This window comes from Halichoeres trimaculatus, unplaced genomic scaffold (assembly GCF_033239565.1).
Source record: "Halichoeres trimaculatus isolate MK-OKI-2021-1 unplaced genomic scaffold, fHalTri1.1 fHalTri1_scaffold_14, whole genome shotgun sequence".
Classification (NCBI taxonomy): domain Eukaryota; kingdom Metazoa; phylum Chordata; class Actinopteri; order Labriformes; family Labridae; genus Halichoeres; species Halichoeres trimaculatus.
The window spans coordinates 19,274,382-19,298,142 of NW_027437192.1; the positions used below are offsets into that span (position 1 = coordinate 19,274,382).

Genomic DNA, 23,761 nt, shown 5'->3' on the forward strand with positions numbered 1-23,761 from the left:
CACAGTTGTGTCTGTTTTTATGTCTTAAAGGCCAGAAGATCACAACCATCCTGTATTGGTTTTTGGCCATTTATGAGAGTTCTCCAGATACTCTCAGTCTTTTAACCCCATAATGCTAAATGTATTATACTTTATCTTGCATGTTCTGTATGTGATGACATCATTTTGCAATTTTACATGGAAAATTTGTTTTTCTGGAAACTGAACTATTTTCTGACTCGTTTCTGACTAATTTTAAATGTGTGTTGTTGTAAATAATCACTTTGTTTAGTTTGGTTATATCACACATCTTTTTTTTTGTTTTTCTTTTCCTGTCCAAACACTTTTATTTCATTTTTCTAGCACCAAAGTAAAATTAGCCTATATTTTTCATTGAAGAATAGAAATATTTTGGTTTCAAAATCAAATTTATTTTTTTCACAATTTAAAGTCAAACAGAGTTGGAATGGTTTGCAAACCTTCAAATTTTGAGCTTTTAGTCTGACTGTATGTTTCTAAGCCAGAATACTGTTTGTTTACATGCTTGTTTTTTAATCGGCTACATTATGCCTTTCATTAACACAGACGATCGAGGGTATCAGTGTGCATTAGTGTGCGCTAAACAGTGGCATTTCTGTGACCGTGAGTGTAATTGTGATCATGTGTCATCTTTGTTTTATAAACACAGATAGCTGTGTTTGTGTGACAAATTACTTGTGTGTGACAGAGAATGTGTATCTTTTCCTCATGCTTAGGTGAACAGCCTGATTGCTTGCTACATTGTGATTGAGGCAGTCATGCATGTTGACTACTGATACACACACCAACACCCAATGGGGACTGTGTGTAAATCTATGTGGGTATACATGAGTGTTTGTTTGCTGCAGGCGGGAGAATTGAAACAATAGAAAAGTTGACTCTATTTTTAAATAGCTTGCTTCTGTATGTGTGAGTTAATGTGAAGGGACATCATAACACCACTGTTTTTTTTTGTTTGTTTGTTTGTTTGTTTGTTTTTTGTTGTTGTTTTTTTTGTTTTGTTTTACAGTATATGAGCGGGACATGTCTGGTTAGTCTGAATGGCTGTCCTTAAGACACACTGAAGAAGCACATCATGCATGTGTGGCAGCAACTCCTCAGGGACTGTGTCTGAGTAAATGTTTGTTCGTCAGCCATGATACACAGCATGTGTGTTGTCGGAGCATGAAAATTAATATGAATGACTAAATTCATGTCATAGAGTGTGGCGTGGCATTTAATTTATTTTCATTCAGTGCTGCAAGGTTACAACAGTGAGTGTCTGAGCAGGTTGAGATGAAGCAACATGTCAATATTGCTGTAGTTGCCGGCTGGGTTGGATCCACAGCATCGCTTTAGTGTAAAAATTGGGATATAACTGTAGCAAGTAGATTTCAGGACCTAATCTTCCAAAGTTTGAAGATGTTGTATGATGACAGTAAAAGATAGCACTGCAGCTTGTACAGTAATCAAAACTGTGGCAACAGCGGAACTAAAACTTAAGTCCCTGTTCCCGCATTTTAAATAATTTAAAAGAGGAAGAAGAAGTGCTCTGTTTGTTACAGAGCCATAAAAGCTGAGCCCTGAGAACTGCTTGTAACTTTTTTTTTTTTTTTTAGCATCTTCATTCCTACACGTCTTCCGTCTCTGAACCCACTGGGGGGTTGGATCTTTTCCTATGCTTGCATTGTACAAGAAGTCAAACTTGTGGGTAACTGGGAGGATGAATGTGTTATGAATTCAGTACTACAGGTGGAGGGTAGTTAAAATTCTATAATTCTGCAGCACTGACCCTTTCATCTTTATCAGACGACGTGCGCTGTTTTGAGTACCTTGCTGCCCGTCTGCCAGTCTTGCGCTCCCTGTGCAGGCTACAGCTTTACTAACTACTGTTTGAAAAGGTTATGTTTAAGGCATGCAGCTGAACATGTAGCAAAGTATGCCATGACGTTATTTTCTCATCCTTCCCGTCTATCTCTCCCTCCATCTTTCTGTCAGCTACACAATCTCTTTATGCTAAACCTACATTATGCATGCAGACAGGATGCTTAAACAACGGTCTCCTTGGTAACCAAAAACACATCCATCATCATCACCATGACAACCAGGGATAGAGCTGTCAATCAACGCTGTCCCAAGAGAACCCGGGATAAGCCGATACACCCACATCTGCACAAACAAATCCTGATGAACACACACACACGCACAAAAAATGATGCACATCCAACACACACACGCTGACACCATGTCGTCCTGGGTATTTACCACCACACTCGATCCGCCCTGAGATTACATCCCGCACTCTGAACACACACACAATGTCACACACACAGACATTAAAGTTATGGAAAACCAAATCCATCATCAACTGTCATGCAGCAGGTTGGTGAGCAGGGGCCCTCTGCCACCAGGGGGGCCCTGAGCAGATGGCTGGAAAACATTGAACGACAGAGCAAACATCTTCAGGCCTGTCTATTGGGACTCAATCACTTTTCAAACAGCAGCTTCCTCATTTTTAAACCTGAAGTTCTTGTCTGTCCTTTAAGCTTCTTTTTGGCTCAAACCCACATGTAACAGCATCAAGCTTAGTGTCCGTATTGTTTATGAGCTTAGATTTACTTATTACCTCACTGGCACCTTTCCTGGGGCCCAAAAGAATAAACTGACAGCATTACAACTTGTAGTAGGATGAGCTTACTCTTCTCTGAGCTCTGCTGTACTCTTGTCTTTTGATGTGCTTGAAGTAAAACATCGACAAAAGTGAAAAGTTTTGCCCCAAATCCCGACAACTCACTTCCTCACACTCACCCTCTCTCTGGAGTGGAAGAGTAATAAACTTTTCCCCATTCTCTGCTTCCTCACTGTTTCTCACTGACATGTCCTGGCCCTAACCTTTCCCCCCCTCTGTCTCCACTCAGCTCAGTCTACCCCTCTGAATCTCTCCGCTCCTTCCTGCTCCCCAGTCCCCCCCCTTCTTCTCTCTCAGATTAAACTGTCTATCCTGCTGTCCCCCTTGAAATCCCCTGTTACACACCACCTCAGGCTGTGTAAGTGCAAGTGTGTTTGTGTGTATAAGCCAGACACGCTAGCTGAGCATTAACCTGTCAAAGTATTTGGAGAGAGAAAGAGAGAAAGAGAGGGGAGACGGGGGAGAAAAGACAGAAGGTGGGGCAAGTGATGGAGACAGAGGAAGAAAGAGGGTCAGCAGCTCCAGAACTCAACATGAAGAGAGTCAGAGGAAGTGATCCTGTTCTAAAGTTAACTCTTCCTCTTCTGGTCATACAACACACATTCAACCTGTTTCTTACACTTGTTCACATTAACTACTTTTAACTACTTTTATAACTTTTTAAGTATGAATTGAAAAGTGCAAGAAAAGTAAAATGATACAAATAAAACTTATAACACACTTACAAACAGAACCACGCCCGGGAGCTACCGTTAACCGCTCCAACTAGGTAGTTAGTTGATCTTTATTTTATTCATGTTGTCATAAAAATGTATTTACAGTATAAAAATAAACAAACAAAAAGACCAGAAAGACAAAAAACATCTTTGTATAACTGCATTGTCTTACAAAATGTTAAACACATAACCGTAAAAAACAAAAATACTGTCAGCGAGCATGCTTTTTAAGTTTCCATTAATCCTCTGTTACTGAAAGACCAGAAAAACAATCCACAAACATGAATGCTCATTTTCACCAAAAACCACAAAAAAGAGCTGAATTAGCGTGAGATCGGACTACCAAGATAAACGTAAAGAGCAAAGGGCAGTATGTGGTTTAGAAAAATGAAGCCTATGCCGAAGTGCTTAAAGTTGCTGTTCATCAAAAAAAGAAAAAAAAAAAACAGAAAGGAAAGACCAGAAACCATGTTCACCCCAAGCCCAAAACATGGACTTTTACAGCATTCAAAAGCCTGGATGGGTCTTACACACTAATTTCACTATCAGTAGGGGTGAATTTTTTCCTAACTCTTTGGTTTCTGATTGTCCAATCAGAGACACAGCTTAGCTCATGTGACTGACAGGCATATCCAATGTGGCTGCGTCCACAGACTGGCTTCATTTCACTGTTTCAGAAACAGATGGGTGAAGTGGAGTTAGACGTTCTCGAGCAGACGTCCGACTCTTATCTTACTGTGCCTAGCTAGCGCTAAACAAAGTTGATTGTTCTGTAAAAAAACAAATACTGGTAAAGTCAGAAATATCTAAAAAGCAGTGGAAATCATCCCACAGGGGAAAACTACTTCAAATAATGTTTGAATGAATTGCACATTTTTGGTTGTTGTTGTTTTTTTTGGTAAATAATGATTTAGAAAACCATTTTCCTCTAAGAAAGCTCCAAAAAACCACTGTGTCTGGAATACCAGTGGGATTTTTTAGATTTTACAATATGTAGTATTTACAGATGCCCAAGAAATGGGAAGCTCACACTCACTGTCAATGATATTATCAACTCCTGAGTGCATGAAGCAGTAACCAGTCACACAAGCATGCTTTATGTCTATGCAACACATTTTAACTCTGCTCCTTTACTTCAAACAAACGGAACACTATTATAGATAATTATTATTTCATAACACATCATTTTGAAGAATTATCTGATCATCAAATCATCCAACAGCTGAGTGGCTTTCGCAGATCTCTCCCTCTGTGATAATGTCATTTCAGAATTAGTCTTCACACACAGCACACTCTTTGTGTTGTCATGGCAGCCATGATTATTGTCCTTTTGTGCATGTTAAACAATGTTTCGGTTGTCACAGTAGCGGTGTGTATCTTACAGTTGTGGCTAAGCAGCCATTACTAATCCTGAAGGTTTTATTCCCTCTAAACTCAGACCGAAATCATGTACACAGGTTTAACATTAACATCATTACTCATATGCTGAAACACACACATGGTGACATATCCTTTTGAAAATATAAAACCCTGAACTGGCTCTCTTATTGTGTGTGTGCCTGCTGAGTAATTTTATTTTCCCAGCTCCTCAACAGTTGCACAACATCTACACCTCCTGGTACTCAAGCAGGGCTGAGAGGCAAGAGGGTACGCATTAGGAAGCATATTATGCATGTGTGTGACATTCAAATAATAAATGGCTGTGTGTTCCTGACCATTATAACAAACAGAGCAGCTGCTGCAGTCAAGCAAATTATGGATGTGACCAACACTCCAGTGGTCAAGTGTAACATGAGGGGCTTATTGACTAAGATGAGATGTGCTGTATGAAGCGAGCAGGCACAGCTGTGTGTGACGAAAAAAACAAACATTGGTGTGTTTGTAGCAGCTGATTTACCAATGGAGATTACACAGAAACAAACTGTGGTGAGGTTTGTGCAGAGTTTGCGGTGTCATCATAGACAGATAAATCTGACAGAGGGCTGTTTCTGTAACCAAAGTGTGTCAGGATGTCTTGCTGGGAGGTAAACGTTTGATGACAATGATCCCATCTAATTAGACACCTCTTTTGAAAAGCAATAGTACTGCATTCTTGGTATGAGCTGGAGGAGTTGATATCCCAGGAGAAGCAGGCAGGACCGGGAAGAGGAGGAGGAACTCCTCTCCCATAAATCTGTGCCACTGTTTAACAAAAGCATTTATGCACACACACGCATGCATACACACCTACACAAGGACATTGTGATCATCCTGAATTGTTAAGTGGTTATAAATGAGGCCCTGCTGACTCCAGCACTACTACTTTGCCTCATGCGTGTCCGCTTGTGCTAAAAGCATGAAAGAAAGGTTTGTGTGTGTTTATCTGGGTGCAGGTTAATGTGTGATGCGTCCTGGCATTGTATGAATCCAAATGAGAGTACTTTTTTGTGCACTGCATCATGTGTGCGTCCCCATGTTGCTGTGTCAGCAGACTAATAAAGGGAAAAACACATCACAGTGAATACATATTTAAACCGAAAGCATTGTTGCTTACTGAGGTACAGCTGACACAAACCTCCTGCTGGCTGACAGAAAGTTTGCTCTAACAAAATATGTGCTGTGTGAATAATTCAAAGATTGGAAAGAAAACAAGTATAAAAATTTAACTGAAGAATGTCTTTAGCTTGGAGCACCGAGTGACCCAGTGGTTGCATTTTGTGCTGAGTTACCATCGAGACTGCTCTGACATGGCGTCTTTTGGACATTAAACCGTACTCTATGATAAAGCACAGCACTTCGAAAAGAGTTACTAGAGACATTGGCTTGCTTGCAGTCGTGGTTAGTGTCGCTGAAGGAAGCAGATTTATAAAAAGAGAAAGAAAAATCTAGAAACTGCAAAACTCAGACACAATAACCATAAATTCAAATGCTGTGGCAAATTAAATTATAAAGGTGCCTTATCAAGAGGCTGATCTGAGTCTGAATTGTGTGTTCAAATTTTTAAAAAAGGCAAAGGCCTTATTTATTATTTGATGCTTAATGTATGAGCTCCAACTACTCTAAAAGCCTTTGCACACTGAGTCCTTTATTTTTGGATGCATTTTTTGGATCTATAACCTGAAAATCAACATTATGCAAGGACACCTTGCACACTTTATCCAATGTGTTTATAATTCTAAAAATAGAGTTGCTTTGTTCTTACCTTTTTTTTTTTTTTACAATATCGTCATAATGTTCTTCATAACACAACTGCCAGTTTTCTGGAAAAAGGTGTGGCACTCTGGGATTCACAACTAGTGGGAAGGAAAATCAGTCACTTCCGCAGAGCCAAGTTCTGGGAGTTCTAAAGGCTTGAAAACGTACTCCATTAAATTCAGAGCTACATAATAAAAGGGAAGCAGTATTTAAACATTCTTTTTCTTGAATGTTACCTTTTAAAGCATCTTTTGCAAATGGGTTTGGATTAGTCAGTGGGTTAGTGTTCAGAGGGTTTCTGAAGATGACTTCCTGTTGTATTTGAGGCTTTTATCAGTGCATGCCATTGAATGGATACAGCACATCATTGATGTGTAAAGTATAAATTATTGAAGGGCAGGATGACTAACTTATGTGTTGGTTAGAGCACCTACGTCACTGGGGTGACTGAGTGAGTCAGTCAGGAAGCTTGTGTCAAAGACCAAATTAAAAGACACTTTCTCCACGCTTTCATTTCATTTTAGTACTTTAGTAGACTGGAAGCATTTTCCTTCAAAGCTTCTTTCTCCTTCTCATTCAAGTAAATGACATTTTCTGATTTTTTGTAAGGTTTCATTTACAACAACACCTTGGTCCTGCAATGTGTCACGTTTCATGAATTTGCCGTTAATTTCAGTCTGGTTTGTTCAAAATGAAGTCTGGCATTGCATCCTGAGTAGACCGTTGATGATGGTGATGGGCTGTCACATGAAAGACAAACAAACACCAGGTAAGTAGAGGAACACATTGGCTGTGGATTTGGAGCTTGACCAAAATCCTTTTTTGGCAGCTTCGGCTTATCCGTTTTCCAAAAAATCACTCCAATGTTGGCACCGGTCTGATGTTTTGAAAAAAATCTATTGCCTTTTGAATATTCTACATTATTTTCCTATTTTCCAGCACACATCAGCTGTAAAGGGAAGGAGCTAATCTCTGCAGGAGCTTTGGATATAATGGATTTTGATACAACAGTAATGCACTGGCTTGTGTTATGCTTCTGTCATTTCATCCAGAGTGAGCAGGACCTAAAATTTTAACCATGACAGAAAAAAAAAGATCACTTCATGCAATATTCTATCACTTTCTCTGACTCGATGCATCCAGACAGCTCAGCTACTCTGTACCTTTTAAACACTGACATGAGTTTCCTTCAGGTGAATGCTTTTACAACCCCACCACAGGTGTGCTACTGCTGCACCAGCATCTGTGGTGTCTCACATTTAAATAAATAACCATAAATCGGCTGATCACACAGCAGACTGCTGATGCCGGGTGAGTTTGCAGAACTGATGCCGACAAGCACCAGAACTTGTATGCTGTTAAATAAATTACGAGGCTGGATTAATAAATTAATAGAGTCTACGTTTAATATTTTGGCACCACAAGTGCTGTTAAAGGGCATATTGCACGTTAAATTTTTTGTAGATAAACACCTCACATGGTCTGATAATGGCAGTAAAATAAGTCAAGGATTGATATTTCATGTTATTCAACAAAAACAGCCACAAAATGAGAGAAAGAAGTTCAATATAGCTGTTCAAAACACTCTTTTTTCAGCACCGCATCATCCAAAGTATTGTTTAATTCGACCATCCATAAAGATGATTCAGATGCTTTTGGATGGATGGATGCAGAATTACTAGCTTAACAGGACACTGAGTCCACTAGCTTTCGTTAGCTTTTGTGCTCGGGGTTCGTTTCGTGCAGCTGACAAGACGGGACTTTATTTCTGCATTGGGCACAAAAAACACAGTCGTCCATGGTGCCCATTTCTCAACAGGAAGATTGATATGATGGAGTCTATTTTATATATTCTATGGATGAAGTTTAGGATGGGATACCAGAGCCAGGTACGGATGAAACTAGCGCGGCTGCTGTCCCGTCAGACAACTACAGCTTCATCTGCGGCAGCAGCAGCCCCTAGCCTGCTTCCTGGTGGCAGACGTAAACAAGGTTTTGTCAGAGATTCAACCTGATAGAAATGTGTGCTGAGCACCATAGGTCTTGGTTTTCTGATTATAGATCAATGGCCAGACCTCTAATAGACCTCTCTGTCTTTCTCTCTATGGGCTTTATCATGATGGCTCAAGGCCCATTGCTTTACGATCAGCTCTTGTACATAATACTTATTTTTCAGGTCAGTGTTTCTGATTTCAAATTTTAAATTTGCTGAAGTGAACACAGCATCATGCTTCATATCACTAGCTAATAGCGCTCACTCACCTGGACACCTGCTCTGTTCTCCTCTGGTTCTCCTCACACCACAACTCCACTGCTCTCCTACGGCCGTTATTCCTCCTAATCCTGCCCTGTTCCTGGTCTTCATCTTTCCTAACAGGCTCATAATTATAACCCTGAGGACCATCATATGGATGAGAATTGAGATTTTCTGCCTCTTCATTAACAGGAGAGACAGTCAGATCCATGTTTATTAATATTAAAAAGAGGCAGACACAGCTGGACTCCCTATTGTGATGTCACATTCAAATGCCGGTTTTTAACGTGGAAGTACAAAAACCTGCACTAAAACATCTCCAGGGGACCCTGCGGTTTATAAATTTCAGCATTTCTTTCTGGATATTATTTTTAAGTTATTTTACTACCAATTTCTTAACAGTTATCTTTAACCTGCAATATGCCCTTTAAAGTTGTCTCTAATATGAAAGGGAATAATACTTATTAGAAGCGGGGTTTGCTTTAAGGTGTGTGTGTAAAATGGAGTGTTAAAAAGTCATAAAAAGACAAGGATGGGCAGAAAGAAAAACAACACCTTATCACATCTGTCATACTTGGGACCACTTAGCAGTGCAGTGCCTGTCAATGAGCAGCAACAGCGCCCTCGCTCATCATTGTTAACCAAAGTTTCGACAGCAGCCATCACGAGCATCAATGTTATGAGAGAAGAGGAGAGGAGAGGAGAGACGATGAGAGGTACGGTACGTGCAGAGCAACCAAGACGAGAGGACGAGACAGGAACGGAAAAGAGGGGAGACAGAGCTGGAGGAGAGGAGAGGAGGTAGCAGGAATTCAGCAGGTCTGCAGAGGAGAGATAAGAGTACTTCAAGTGTCACTACAAGACTGGTACATTGATCTTAGAGGGAGAGAGGCAGCATCAGGGGATTGGAGAGAGGGAGTTTCATTACAGTGAACACAATGTTTTGAATATATTTAATAATTCTGCACTCTAATAATAAAACAAACACAGTTAAAAGCTGCCATATTTGTTTAGAAGTGGTGCATAATGAAGTTCAGTCAGTTTTTGTCACAATAATTTGGTTCCCTGCAGTTTAACAAGACGCCACCACTGCTGCAAAAATATGTCAAGACGGATTATTTTGTTTTGAAATATGTTAATAGATTCGGTGCTTATTAAATGCCAAAGCGGTTTGTAATATCAACAACTTGAATACAAAAACTAGTTCACACATTAAAACTAAATCAGTAACTGGCAGCTGAATAAAAGATTCTCGCTTCAAACATCCTACAGATTGAGAACAACATAAAAAGCTGAACTTCATAATCACCCTCAGTTCATCTTTATGAAATTTCAATGATGTTTTTACGTCAACCAAATAACGTTTATATGTTAATGAAGACAAAATATGTGCAGTCAGCAAAAGGAGAGAACAAGTAATGTGCCTGATATGAGTAGACAAGTTGTGAACTTTAATGTTTTTGGTCATATTATTATAGGGAATCGTGTATGTGTGTGTGTGTGTGTGTGTGTGTGTGTGTGTGTGTGTGTGTGTGTGTGTGTGTGTGTGTGTGTGTGTGTGTGTGTGTGTGTGTGTGTGTGTGTGTGTGTGTGTGTCAAAAGGTAGGGCAAGGGCTTTAAATTATTTAATGTGTCAAATTTTGTGCACCAGTGGGAACATATGGTCCTGGATTATCTTACTCCCTGCCTGGACATCGAAGTGCCAGGGAAATGTGTGTACAAAAATGTGTGTGTGTGTGTGTGTGTGTGTGTGTGTGTGTGTGTGTGTGTGCATATCTCCAGCTGCTTGGATCAGCAGAGCTTTACATCCACAGGGAACCATTAGCAAGATAATAATGAGACCATGAAGAGACTGGAAGAGGTAGGTGCGTGTGTGTGTTGGTGTGTGTGTTAGTATGTGTGTATGAAAGAGAGAGGGAAAGAGAGGAAGTGATACAAACTTACTCACGGACATAAATGACAAGAAAGGTTTTTTTTTCTGTTTTGTTTATTCTAGCTAGGAGTCATTAAAAGTGCTATAAGTCATTAAACTGTCAGGATGTGAGAGAAGAGAGGAAACCTGCAGTCCATAGAAAAACACAAAAGCCTTAATCATCAGATTCACATATTTGCACCAAAAAATGTTCACCTCATCATTATCCTATTTAATTTCAAAAAATTTGGTCAGAAGTATTCCTACTGGTTCGGCCCACTGTTAAGAGGCTGTGAAGACTTTTGATCATAGACTGAAAAATGTATAAACGTGGTCTCCATGATGTCACCAAGCTGTTTTTGTTTCAAAGTTCCGATGCCAGTCTTTGAAGGAAGCTCTTGTGGTAATGCTGAACTCAACCTAGCTTAGCTACAGGGTGCCCACCTTCAGGCAAGTTGGCAATGCCCTCGTCTGGGCAAAAGTCTTTATTCATTTGAAAGAAATGAATTATAAATAAATTCATTCCCTTTTGTACAGTTTATGCCAATAGAAAAATGAGCTATTGAGATCAAGAACTAGGCATTAAGTATGTTGCATAATCCTGTAAATATTTTTTATTTTTTTTTGCTTGGCGTGTGTTTTTTTTTCTTGGTGTGTGCAGTCTGAAACACATCTCCTTGTGTCTTATTTCCTATTGCCAGAGATTGTGGCTTGGTCTTAATCTTACTTTTTTCCCCTTTTTTTTTTCGTTTTTCGGTAACATTCATTCGTCTTAAAGACAAAAAAAAAAATCCTGTAAAAAAGCTGATTTTTTTTTTTCCTTCTCTTAATTTTCCATGACGGAATTCCAATGAGTGACCTATTTTAGTGTTGAAATAAAACTTCATGAAATAACTTTCCAAAAAGCACAACTTGCATATGTATAAAGAACAAAATGAGTAAAGAGTTAAGAGATCCCACTTTGTCTACAGAGGGCTCCTCAAAGGTTAGGTTGGGATGTTCTTACAGGGATTAAAATCCTATTGTGAGCCAGGCATAGAGAGGGTATTGCGATGGTTCACCTGTAAGGTTTCAAATCAATTCACAGTTCTGCAAATGTTCAAAGACTTCTTTTTATGAATCTTAATTTAAAGCATACAGCATATTGATGTGACCTTGACTAAATAATAATGGCTGATATGAGCAACGAAGAGATGCATCACACATGAAGCAAGTCAATTAGTGCTAAGAGAATTGTCTTGGTGGGAAAGTGTCATTTTTCATTACTGATGCATTCTGTTAACAGTTCATTGAACTATCAACAGCTCTTAAGAATAGGGGAAGGTCACATTCTGCTATTGTTATCAGCGTACACTCATGGCCCTGATGCTAATTAGATAAGGTAACCTCACTGACCTGTTGTTGGAAATGTCTCCTAGTCGTCAAGTTTTGTTGGGTATGGCAGAAAATTCCTATTTAGACTTCCTCAAAGCCTAACTTGCTGGAGAAAGAAAAATATGCTTTATTCATAAAGAATAAACTGTATACACAGATGCTCAGAGGCATAAAAACTAACAAACATGGATACATGAACATGCCACCAGTCTGTCTGTGCAATATGACTCAATATTGACGGCTCAGCTCTGACTTCCTGCACTGGAAGAAGTGTAAATGTGAATGTAACAGGAACCGTGCATCTTGGGTTGTAGGCAAGTACTTGTGTAAACACAGTGATGTGTCAAAGCTCAGCTGAACTAGCTCATAAAACTTGTCAGACACAGGCAAACAGAGACTCAGAGAACAACACAGGATGTGACATTGGCAGCCTCTTTCTTCTGTATGACTTCTCTTGTTTCGTATTTGATGCGGGAAAAAATCAGCAGAAAGAAAGAAAGCTGAGGAAGTGATAAACTGCCAGAGCCGTTCACACTGTGGCCATACATGGTGGGGAGCTGACCTCTTTGGTGACTGACCATTTTGATGCTTTTGGAATTACATGATGTCATGGGCCAAAGCATTTTTGCACTGAGGGAAAAGGAAGTGTTTGCTTCCATCATGTAATAGGCAATTTTGGAAATAAAATGAGACTCATATTTGGCTTATAATTTAATAAACATTCAATATAATATACTTATAATATATATTCATAAACAATGACTGATTAAAAGGCATAATACAGCTACATAAACACAGTTTATGAAAAATGATTAGGCAGGAAACACCAAAGGGATTTTACACAGACTGTATAATATTTGGACGTGGTCTCCATGACATCATCCATCTGTTCCTGATACAGAGTAGCGAAACCTTTGTTTTAGCAGGAGCCATTATTGTTATGTCTTGTCTCATATGTGAAGCTTACTTACTTAGTTTAGTGTAATATTTAGTTGTCCTGTCTGGTTTTATTTTGTGTTAATGTCTCTCCTCTTGTTTCAGATAACTTTAGTTCCTGCCCTGATGTGTTTCCCGCTCTTGTGATTGTTGACCAGCCCTCATTGTTTCCATTCATTACCTCATGTATGAATGTAGTCTGTGAGTCCTGTGTCTGTTTGTCTTGTCCTGTCAGGTTGATGCTCTGATGTTTCCTGTCAAGTACTTTTGTCCCCAAGTTTGTTTGGGCCAGGAGATTCTTTGATTTTTAATTCTTTGTGACTTTGGTTTTCCAGCACACACTGAGGTTTTTGTTCATTCTTGTTCTGAGTTTTTGCAACCTTTTGTTCTCAATTTCTTTTCAATATATCTGATCAAGCTTTTACTAACCAGGTGCCTGGGTCCTAGTAGACAGTCTTATCAATTATGGACTTGCTGACTCAAGAGGTGGGCTCTAAGCCTCCTTACTAACAGTTCTTAGGTGTCTCTGATTGGGCAAACATTATCCTAATATTCTTAACCACTTAAAGAAAACTTCACCCTTCTCCACTCCAGTGCAGTTTGTGCCAGTACAGAAATTACCTCTTCAGAACCAAGCCATTTTTAAACCAGGCTGTAAGTGTGTTTTTTAACGCTGTTAAAGTCATTTTTGTTTGTTGTTTTGGCTTGGTGTGAGTTTATCTGGTTTATTTCTGCGGACAGCCTTAAGCAGAAATCCCGTGAACTGTGGTGGTTTGCATAGGCTTCATATTTTGAGACCAGAGCTTGCTGCTTGGTTTTACACCAAGGTTACACTTCTGCAGGTTACCTGTCTTAAACTGGGAAGAATTTTCAATCAAAGTAGCGGTCTGCAGAGTTAGGAACTCTTTGATAAGAATGTGAAAAGGTTGACCTATAAGCTAAATCAACCAAATTTACCAAATTTTCCCAAGAGATTGATAAAGAATTCCTGATTCCTGATAAAGGGAAAAAAAAAACCTGGGGACATTCTCACTGAAGAATTATCTTCAATGCCTGTTATCTCACCCTTACAAGAACAAACAGATATGCTAATTATTCTGTCCCTCTACCATCAGACTGCTAAATGCTGAAAGCAGTTATCGACAGTTTGTTAGTATTGTTTAGTATTTTTTAATTACAATTGTGTGTGTGTATAAACTTTAATGATAAGCTCCCCCTACAGATCTGATGTCAGTGACATGCTGTGTGTTAAAATTTATGACCGAATGTTTGCTCATTACTTTTTGTTTGTGTTCTTTGTTTATTTATCTTTGTTGTAAACTGGTAGACTAAAAGACTATGCCATGGGGTCAATAGGTTCTCTGATTCTAATTTTTCACTTTTGTACTATTGTATTGTACAATACATGATTCATATTGCATGATGGTGACCTAATGTGGGAGGAAAGCTGTTAAAAAGTGGAACCCCTTCACTTGTTTGACTTGATTACAGAACTGTCTTCTAGGTTAAATAATTACAATAGGAAGCCTCTGTTTGCTGTTTTATTTATGTATACTGGTTGCAGAGTTGAACAGGAAGATGATATTTTAGGTGGATAAAAGGGAATTATACGTACATCAAATTTTTAAGGTACATTCGTTGCCTTTATAGAGGGATCTTTTTTGCTTCAAAACTGAAAATCACATCCAAAATCACTTTAGACAATTTAGAAAGTTAAAACAGCACAGATACTTTTGATATCTCATCCCTAAGTGCAGCAAATTAGGGAAAAGCAAAGTGATTATGTGAATTAATTCATCAGAACTGATGTGTGATCTGACTGAAACTTTCTTAGACAAAAAACTTGTTCCACAAAACTTTTCAGTACATTTCTTTGTCTTCTTCCACTTCAAGACTAAGTGATGCAGTTTTTAAGGTGATCTCTGCTCCTGAAGCTCTTAAGCTCATCAATTTCTAAGAGATGCATTAAACCATTATTAGATACCTAAAAGAGGGCACAAAGCAGTGGTAGCCAGGCCCGGGCAGAGATTAAAAGGAATGCTTTACTGTTTCGTGAGACAAAAGCTCATTTCCCCAGTAAAAGAACAGCTTGGTATGGGTTTCAGCCCCCGTTTCACACCCACCTGTCAAGTAACACAAAGAAAGCAAAGTGAGAGGAGAGGACAGCTGGAAGAAAGGGAGAAGTGAAGAAGGCTGAGGAAGAGGAAGAAAGACTACATAATGCCATCTGGAAAGTTTTTCCCACCATGTCACCGTGATGACAATACTATCCATGACAATCCCACCATTACCAAGCAGCAAATGTAGTGAGCCTAGGGCGAAACACACACTCTGATACACACCAAGGCTCAGTCATGCAAACCGTCAGCAGTAGTCACTTACATCCCTATAACTCACACACACACACACACACACACACACACACACACACACACACACACACACACACACACACACACACACACACACACACGCGCGCGCACGCACACACACACACACACACACACACACACCCCGATAGATGTAGAGGGAATGGTGAAAGTCGCAGAAAGTTTATGCTGAAGTCAAACAACCAACTTCAGCAGAGTTTAAAGCTCTGACTCAGGCAGAATGTCATTGAAAGAAGCAAACATCCTCAATGAGCTCATTCTGAGGAGAGCGTGTACATACCAGAACTCAATATCGACAGCCTAACACCTGGCTCAGGCCTTTTTTGAGACTGTTTGAGTAAAATGGGCCCTGACCATGAGATGCAACATTTCGTGAAGACAACTGTTTACAAGACATTTACGTGCTGGCTCAGGTTCTCAGCAAACACCTGCTCAAGGCTGCGCCATCAGAGAGGACCTCACAAAAACACAGGGATGACTTTTACACTGATCAGGTTTTTTAACGCAGTGGGGCCCTGTGCTGGCTGAATGAGTGAATCAGTGTCGTGTGGGTTTAAAAAACAAAAAAATCAAAAATATATTTTGACCAGCATTGAAACAAAGGTAGGTGTGAAATCTGGACTTGGAACCAACACAACCATAGGGCATGAGGTTTAAATAAATAAATATGGCTTAGCTTGGTTTGAAACCTTAAAGGTAACTTTGCAAGGTAACCTACCAGGTTATAACTTCAGGGGCGTCGACTAAGTTACTGAATGTAAAGTGAAATGTTGCAGAGTCTGTTTTATTCTCCACAGACAAAGCAGCATAAATACACACATTAGCCTGCAGCTAACTGACAACCCTAACTGTCTGAGACTGTGTGTGCGTGCATGTGTGTGTGTGTGTGTGTGTGTGTGTGTGTGTGTGTGTGTGTGTGTGTGTGTGTGTGTGTGTGTGTGTGTGTGTGTGTGTGTGTGTGTGTGTGTATTTGAGATTATGCTGTTGGAATTTGGGATGGTATGGCCTAGCAGTTTAGGTTATAAACTAGAGGTGGGAGAATAAAATCGAAAAATTGGTATATCAGGAGTTTCTGTTTGAAAATATCAGAATCTGGATTCTTGGTCAAAGTAACTTTTTTTTTCTTTTTTCAAATTTGAATTCTTCATTTGAGTCTTTGTTTAAACCTGCAGAGGGTAAAATGTTTCTCTCTGATTCACATGATGTGCATTTTATGGGAAAATATGGCTTCTGATATAGTCTGCAGACATTATCGTCAACATTTAACTTTTTCACATGCTCTGGTGAAGAAAAAACAAACTAACAATATGGAAGAACTGCACCCCTAAAATTGTAAGAGAATCATCTTCCTTATCGCTTTCTTGTAATCTCTTTTCTGTCAATTTTGCATTTGGAGTGGATCATTCCTTTGTATGGTATGTATGGACACCAAACCCGTTTTGTCTTCAGTGATATTTATACTATTTTTGCTCCTGTGTTTGTCTGGAGATCCTACATGTAACCATGGCAGCATTGTTTAAATATGAAATCAGCTGTTAGCAGCCTTTAGCATGTCTATGCTAACTGGTGCAAGGCCTGATGATTTCCCACAAGGTGAGGGGAAGGAGGTGAGGATGACGTGCTGGTTCTGAGTGGAAAGCAAAGAAGTGATGACACTGAGGTAAGATCTGTCTCCAATAGGATGGACAAGCTAGTCATGCTAACCGAATAAATTTCCATCAGTCTGTGTGTGTTTTCTCCATGAATAGTCCTGCATATGGGGGATAAAATTTCCACTTTTATCAAATAAAAAATACTTTAACCCACAGAGGCATCACTGCATGCATCTTCTTTTCTAAATTTCAACCCTTCTTTTGGCGTTGCCTGTATACAAATACTTTACTTTAATAAATGACTATATGTTTCAATCCCAGAGGTTGTACAAGGACAGCCAGAAAGTAAAGTCTGCCACAGCAGGGCTTTTGTTTGGGACATGGAACGACTGCTCACTACCGTAAGATCGTCAGATCAGACTGCAGAAGAATTAGCACCATGAGCTCAACAAACAACAGGCACACTCCTGTGAGCACACAAAGACGTGCATCCAAGCAGCCGCAGCCCAAATCTTGTTATGCTGAGTACACACCAGTACACACTCACAAACAGCCAAACACACGAACACATTCATTTCCGCTTCTTGGTCCAGTCTAATTTGAGTTGCGTCACAGCACATTATTACTTTTCATTCCAACAATGGTTTCCTTCTTTCCTTTCCTTCTGGCTCTTACAGCCTCTCTCCTTACCTCACTCTTGTATTGCCATCTTTTGTCTCCTCTCACCTCCACAGGGTTTCATCAGGAATTAAAGAAGCTGCACAACAATCATTTCAAGCCTGTAGTGTAACATGAATGCTGCTGCTAAATTATCACATTTTCAGCTCAAACACTCCTTCTCTTACCACAAAAATCTACATACACACACTTGCTCGTGCTTTGACTCCCACTCTTTCACTCAGGTCACCCCCACCTCACACGCTTGCACACACTCACCCCGAGCATGAATATTCATGAGCTGATTCTGACTGTGATATCATGATGACATTTCCCCCAGGGCTAGCTTGTGTATATCTAAGTGTGTTTGTGTGAATATGGATGCCTTGAATGCTCAGGGATATTTCTATCTTGTAAATAATTCTGCAGAAACTTTGTCGACAAACACAGACTGACACTTATACAATAAAAGCCCAAACACACAGATGCACTCAGAGTTCTCTGCAGAAGTTTTCTGCTCATCTTTGAAACCTACATGGCATTTTCTGCTGCATTAGTGTGTGTCCTACTGTAGATGTGCAGTGTTTTATTTTTTTATTCCCACATTATATTTTGCTCATGACTCTGAACAGCCTGCGTTGAGTGGTACAAAAGCGTGCTGAATCAGCTTTGGTCGAATACTGGCTAAATTTCAAATGGTGTTTGTAAGATTGGTCCTGCTGTTGCTGCACGTCAAGAGGAATTTATTTATATACCTTAAATCACATACACTCATCCAAAATGATCCCCAAAGTATTTATAGCTCCCAGATTTACTGAGCAAACCTAAACTCTGCCAGTTTTTTTTTTTTTTTTGCTGTTGTTGTTTCTGGTCCACAGCACAGTGGCTTTAAAGGGTACTTATTTAGTTTCTTATTTCAAGACCCTGACAAGCACATTTTTCTTACACAGTTGGCAGATTTTCTTAATCTTTACCAGCAATTCAACTGTCATTTCTTCTTTTAATATCTCAAAATAAGAGATTTTTTTGACTTGTCAGGTATATATGGCTCCTCTTAAGTCCAATAAGCCTTTTTTTTTTTTTTCAAAAAATATGAGAAAAAACTTTGCTTACGCATCAGTTTTTGCAACACAGTACAAGAAACTCCTGTTCAGCATTTCTCTACATTATGTTAATAGCATGACTGCTTTTATTTACATGTATGAAACTGCAGGACTAAAGGTTAAAGATGAAAATAGAAGGAAAGACATAAAGATGAAGTCTGAAAAATAAGAGTGACAGGAAAAAAGAAAAAGCGTGAAATACAATTCAAGGGATGTTATTAAAAGAACTGCATCCCAGGCCTTTGATTGCATGGTTGAATAATTGATAGAAAGCTATTACTGCTCGTATGAATGCCTGTAGGTGTCATCACACACACGCCCGCGCGCACACACACGCACTCAAAGGAATCAAGTCTGCATGCATGTGCAAGCCCCTTTGTATGGGTGGGAATATATTTTTTTCAATTTTGTCTGTGTGTGTGTGTGTGTGTGTGTAGGGGGGATGTGAATCGTGGCGTGTGTTTCTGAGTCAGTGTGAACATATTAATAGCTTAGCTCCTCTTAGCCTAACTGACAGAGTGACAGAGACATTACTAATCCAGCAGTGACAAGTTGCCATTTCCCCCTCTTCCCTCTGTCTTCCCTCCTCTGCTCCTCTTATTTCTTTCTTTCTCACTTGGAACAAATTACAGCTCAGTGCACGGTGAGGTTTGTTGTGCAGACATTTAGCTCACTGTAGCAGAGTAGTTCTGGTTGCACAAAAAGACGGAGCTAAATCAGAGCTATGAACATGTGCTATGCAGGTAAAAAGGTCATACTCAGTGCTGAATAGATTTTCAGCACGGTAAGAGCCTGAATTTATATGTGATCTTATTTTTAATTAATTGTGAACTTAATTTGGTAATATCTGTTAACAACACAGTGAGAGGCCTGAATCAATTTCAGTCTGATTTTAGTTGCTGAATTAATTTCTGATTTGATCGGATTGGATTCCACTTGACTCACTTTGTTTAGAGACATGCCATTTACAATAACAGTTTTATTTTAATAAGGAACTAATGCTTTTAATTATACCAGGAACCCTCAAACAGAGCCCACCACTAATTTGATGAGGCTGCTTCAGGCTACATGTAATGTCTTCCCTCGAACAATGTGATACTTAGTATCATCCTGTCATAACGTTTTAGTCGGGAACCTAAGTTAAATGTTCATGTGCAGGTAATACAGAGTATAGTTCTATCATAGTTATGAGGCTTTTGAAGACAGAACTGTCACCAAATCTATGTGAGCACATATTCTAGCATATGAAAGTTAGGAAAGCCTCCATTCTTTTTTGGGCAGCCGGATGGAAACTTTCACATTGATGTTTACTCACTGGGGTTTGTGTCAGAGCATACTTTTTGCAGATAGTATATCTGGGTTTTGGCGTTCTCTGACTTTAAAGAGATGGTACTATGCTTTCTCATATTTCTACATGGGTAGAAAGTAACAAATGCAAACTGCACTTGTGCATATTTTCAAAGATCACTGTATAAGGATTCTAACTGGTTTAATTGGTTTGTGACATCACGTCACAAGTCTCAAACATTAGGGGTGTAACGGTACATGTATCCATGCTGAACCGCTTCATAAGGCCGTTCGGTTCGGTACAGCGCTGTATTCGAACGAGTACAGTAAGTTTATGTTAACTGCTGCACATGGCTCTTTAGTATTCACGTGAGTACTCGTCTATGATTGGCTGAGCAGGGAAGGTGTTTTAATATTCATGAGGAAAGTGGTCTGTGATTGCGATCATGTGCATATCATGTGGACGTGATGTCTCATGGTGAATCAATCAGAAGATGAATATCAAAGAGCTTCCGTAGCCACAGGAGCATGTGTCTGAATTGTGCATCATGGCTGCTGCTAACGATCAACCGGAGCTTGAAGAGCCTCCCCCCTCGCTGTATAATGGCAAGTTTTTGGTTAAATAGACTCGTAAACAAGCAAATGGTTTTGCGTTGTTCCATACTGTACCGAAAATGTACCGAACCGTGACCATAAAACCAAGGTACGTACCAAACCGTGATTTTTGTGTATCGTTACACCCCTATCAAACATCAAGATCTGCCCATAGCTCTGCCCCTGACAGGTTTCCAGAGGGATGGCAAATCAGAGATAAGGGGGTTTGTGGAGCGGGGAGCCTTAAAAAGACAGTACCTTAAACAAAGCTTTTCACAGAGACAGACAGGCTAAAATAAAGGATTTTAAAGGTTTTCTGGAACACCACTGTTAAGATAATAATTTTTTGTATGCGTAAATCGTGTAAAGCTACTACAAAGGTACCAGAGGGCGGTACAAAGCCTGAAAAAAAACATAAAACAAAAACAACTCTAAGGTTTGTGCTCTTTGGTTTGACATCACTTTAAGTGAAGCATCTCTTTTCCCCACCATGTTTGTTTTGAAGTACAGGACAAAGACTGTAAAATACATCAGTGAATTTGATTTCATGATCTTCTAACAGTGAGATGAATCCTACTGACTAGTGTCAATAAATCATTCATCTTTAAGGAATGATCACAGAGAGAGGTCATATGGGTCTTGTGGCCTTATTACATTGATTTGGTTGAAATGAAGCGTGAAAAGCAGAAATGACCTCCATTTGAAACACCTGCCCTGTCCTTCAGAAAATGACGATTATCTGTATGCTATGACAGGACTGCTCAAAGCAATATGTGGACTAGCAGTCCTCCTCTCCTCTTGGTGAGAAATGATCGTCACACTAATGAAAGGCTTTTCTTCATCTGAGAAACTCGAGTATCACGTAGAATAAGTTGAATGAGTCCAAATGAAAACAGCTTTCTGCACCAAGATACTGTTAGGTGAACGCTCTTTGAAGGATCCAAACTAGCAGAAGAAATATTTCTCTCCTTTCATCTTCATTGAGCAGCAAGTCTGCGTGGATTTATTTTATTTTCCTTACACCATGATATCGATGTTGTTGAGCTGACTTGTCGGTTTTCTATTTTGCCGCCTTTGAAGAGTTAATTCTGTGTTTCCTCTCATTCTGGCTGCAGTGAATGGTATAAACAGAGAGGGATGAAACGTTGGATGTAGCTCTTGCGTGAAGCTAGGCCAATAAATGCTGGGGAATAATGGATCTGAGTCTCTAAAACCCTGCTCACAGATGCAGCCCCACCGCTGATCCTGACATGACATCAAATTGCAGTTCCTTCAGCTTTCCTGAAGTTGATTCTGGAGATCCACACCTTCTGTTTGTTTGCATTGTTATTGTAGCAGCAGAATGTATCTCTCTTCTTTATCACTTGTTCTTGCTTCGCTAAATAGTGCACATACCCTGAACTGACAGCCCTCTAAGTTCAATAGTGCATCCACCCCCTGCCTCCTGGGAAGACGGTGATGTTCTTGTCCCCTCTGAGAAGCGTTAGAGGTTTCTCCTGTGTTAAAGAACGTTGCTCTTCTGGATCACTGCCTTTGTGTTGCTTATCAGATCTGCAGCTGGGATGCTCCAAGGTTCAATGTATCAGCTATGTCACTGTCTCTGCGAGTTTAGGTCATGGTAGTGGAATAATGCACAGGTGAGCGAAAAGAGGCACTGTTTACACAAGTTCTGATAATGAAGCAAACATACAGAAAGTCAGGGAATGTGCTTTTCTGCCTGTTTTCTTGAATTTTGTATTTAAAATATACATAGCATGAGAAAAGCTCCTGCAGGTTCCATCTGAGGATCCACTCGCAGGATTTGCAATCAAACATCAAGATTTCAGCTCACTTTTGAGATTACAGCATAGCTGTGCATCACTAGAAGTGGGTGGTGTCCTGAATACGGGTATTTTATCCTGCCAAAATGGGGATTTGACAGTTCCATCATCACCGGTTCAAACACAGGTTTGGATTTTCAACACATAATTTGACTGAAGTGCACAGACAACGGAGTCAGGATGACAGGCTGCAAAAGTAGTGACTATAAATTTAAAAAATACAAAGAGGGACGCAAGAGACAAACTAAAATAAAGATCACACAGAGTCAGTCTGAAGCTAAGTTGTGACTGCTGACACAAAATGACTTAAAATGTGTTTTTCCTGGTGTAAGGACCAGACATAAGATGAGTATGGCTTTGCAAACACATCTTCACCAGTGGACATTCATGATCCCTCTTCATTTTGTTATAATTTGTGTAATGCTGTTTGAATCGTGCAGATCCCAAAACAACAGTTGGGTAAATCTTACTTGTCTACATATTCACCTGGGAAATCTACAAAGGCACATTTTGCTGTCACCTGTTGTAACGGCATCCTGCTCTAGTTGTGTTCTCAAACTCTTCAAAGTGATCTCTGTGTCAGCGAGGCTTCCTTGATACCTGTTCTCTGTTGCAGCCACACACACAGGTTTTCTGAGTTTAAGAGCAAATATTTTCTGATGACACCCACATTTTTTTTCTGTTATCGTTGTTGTGTTTTGGTAATGGAGGTCAACATTTGCACATTGTCCAGATTTTTCTTAGATGGATTGTGCACACATGCTTCCCATGTAAATTTTTTTTTTTTTTTTTAGGAAAAGTGAAATTTAACAAGGAGCCCTTTCACTAAGTCGCATGTACGACACAAATACAAATAATCCAAGAGTTTGTGCTAAGGTTTCTACTCTTAGGGGATGATGAACACAAATGCTCAAAGTACAACAGCGAGCTCCTTCAGCATAAAGCTAGAGATACATTTAAAACAAAACCATACACAGACTTTCTGCGCTTAATCAAGAATCCAAAATTAGCCGAAAGCGTACAGCCCCCCTTCGTATTAGCTTTGCTCACTCTCTTTTACACTTACACACATATGCACACTCTGCATTCACAAGCAGTGCTGAACAACCTGCTCCACACTCCTCACACAAAGAAATGTAGTCTGTCTGTCGCTCTGTCTCTCTCACAATCACATGTGCACACAGATATTATATGAGGGGTTTTCTCCGGAAACTTTTTCTTTTTAAAAAATGTATTCAAAAAGAATTACAGAATCTATTTTATTGT

The 23,761-nt window shown here is 39.6% G+C and overlaps 1 protein-coding gene across 3 annotated transcripts in view; it reads right to left on the bottom strand.

Annotated features, from left to right (window-relative positions):
• LOC141802585 (CUB and sushi domain-containing protein 3-like) overlaps positions 1-23,761 on the bottom strand; it is a 448,333-nt gene that overhangs the window by 252,096 nt on the left and 172,476 nt on the right. The window lies entirely within an intron of this gene.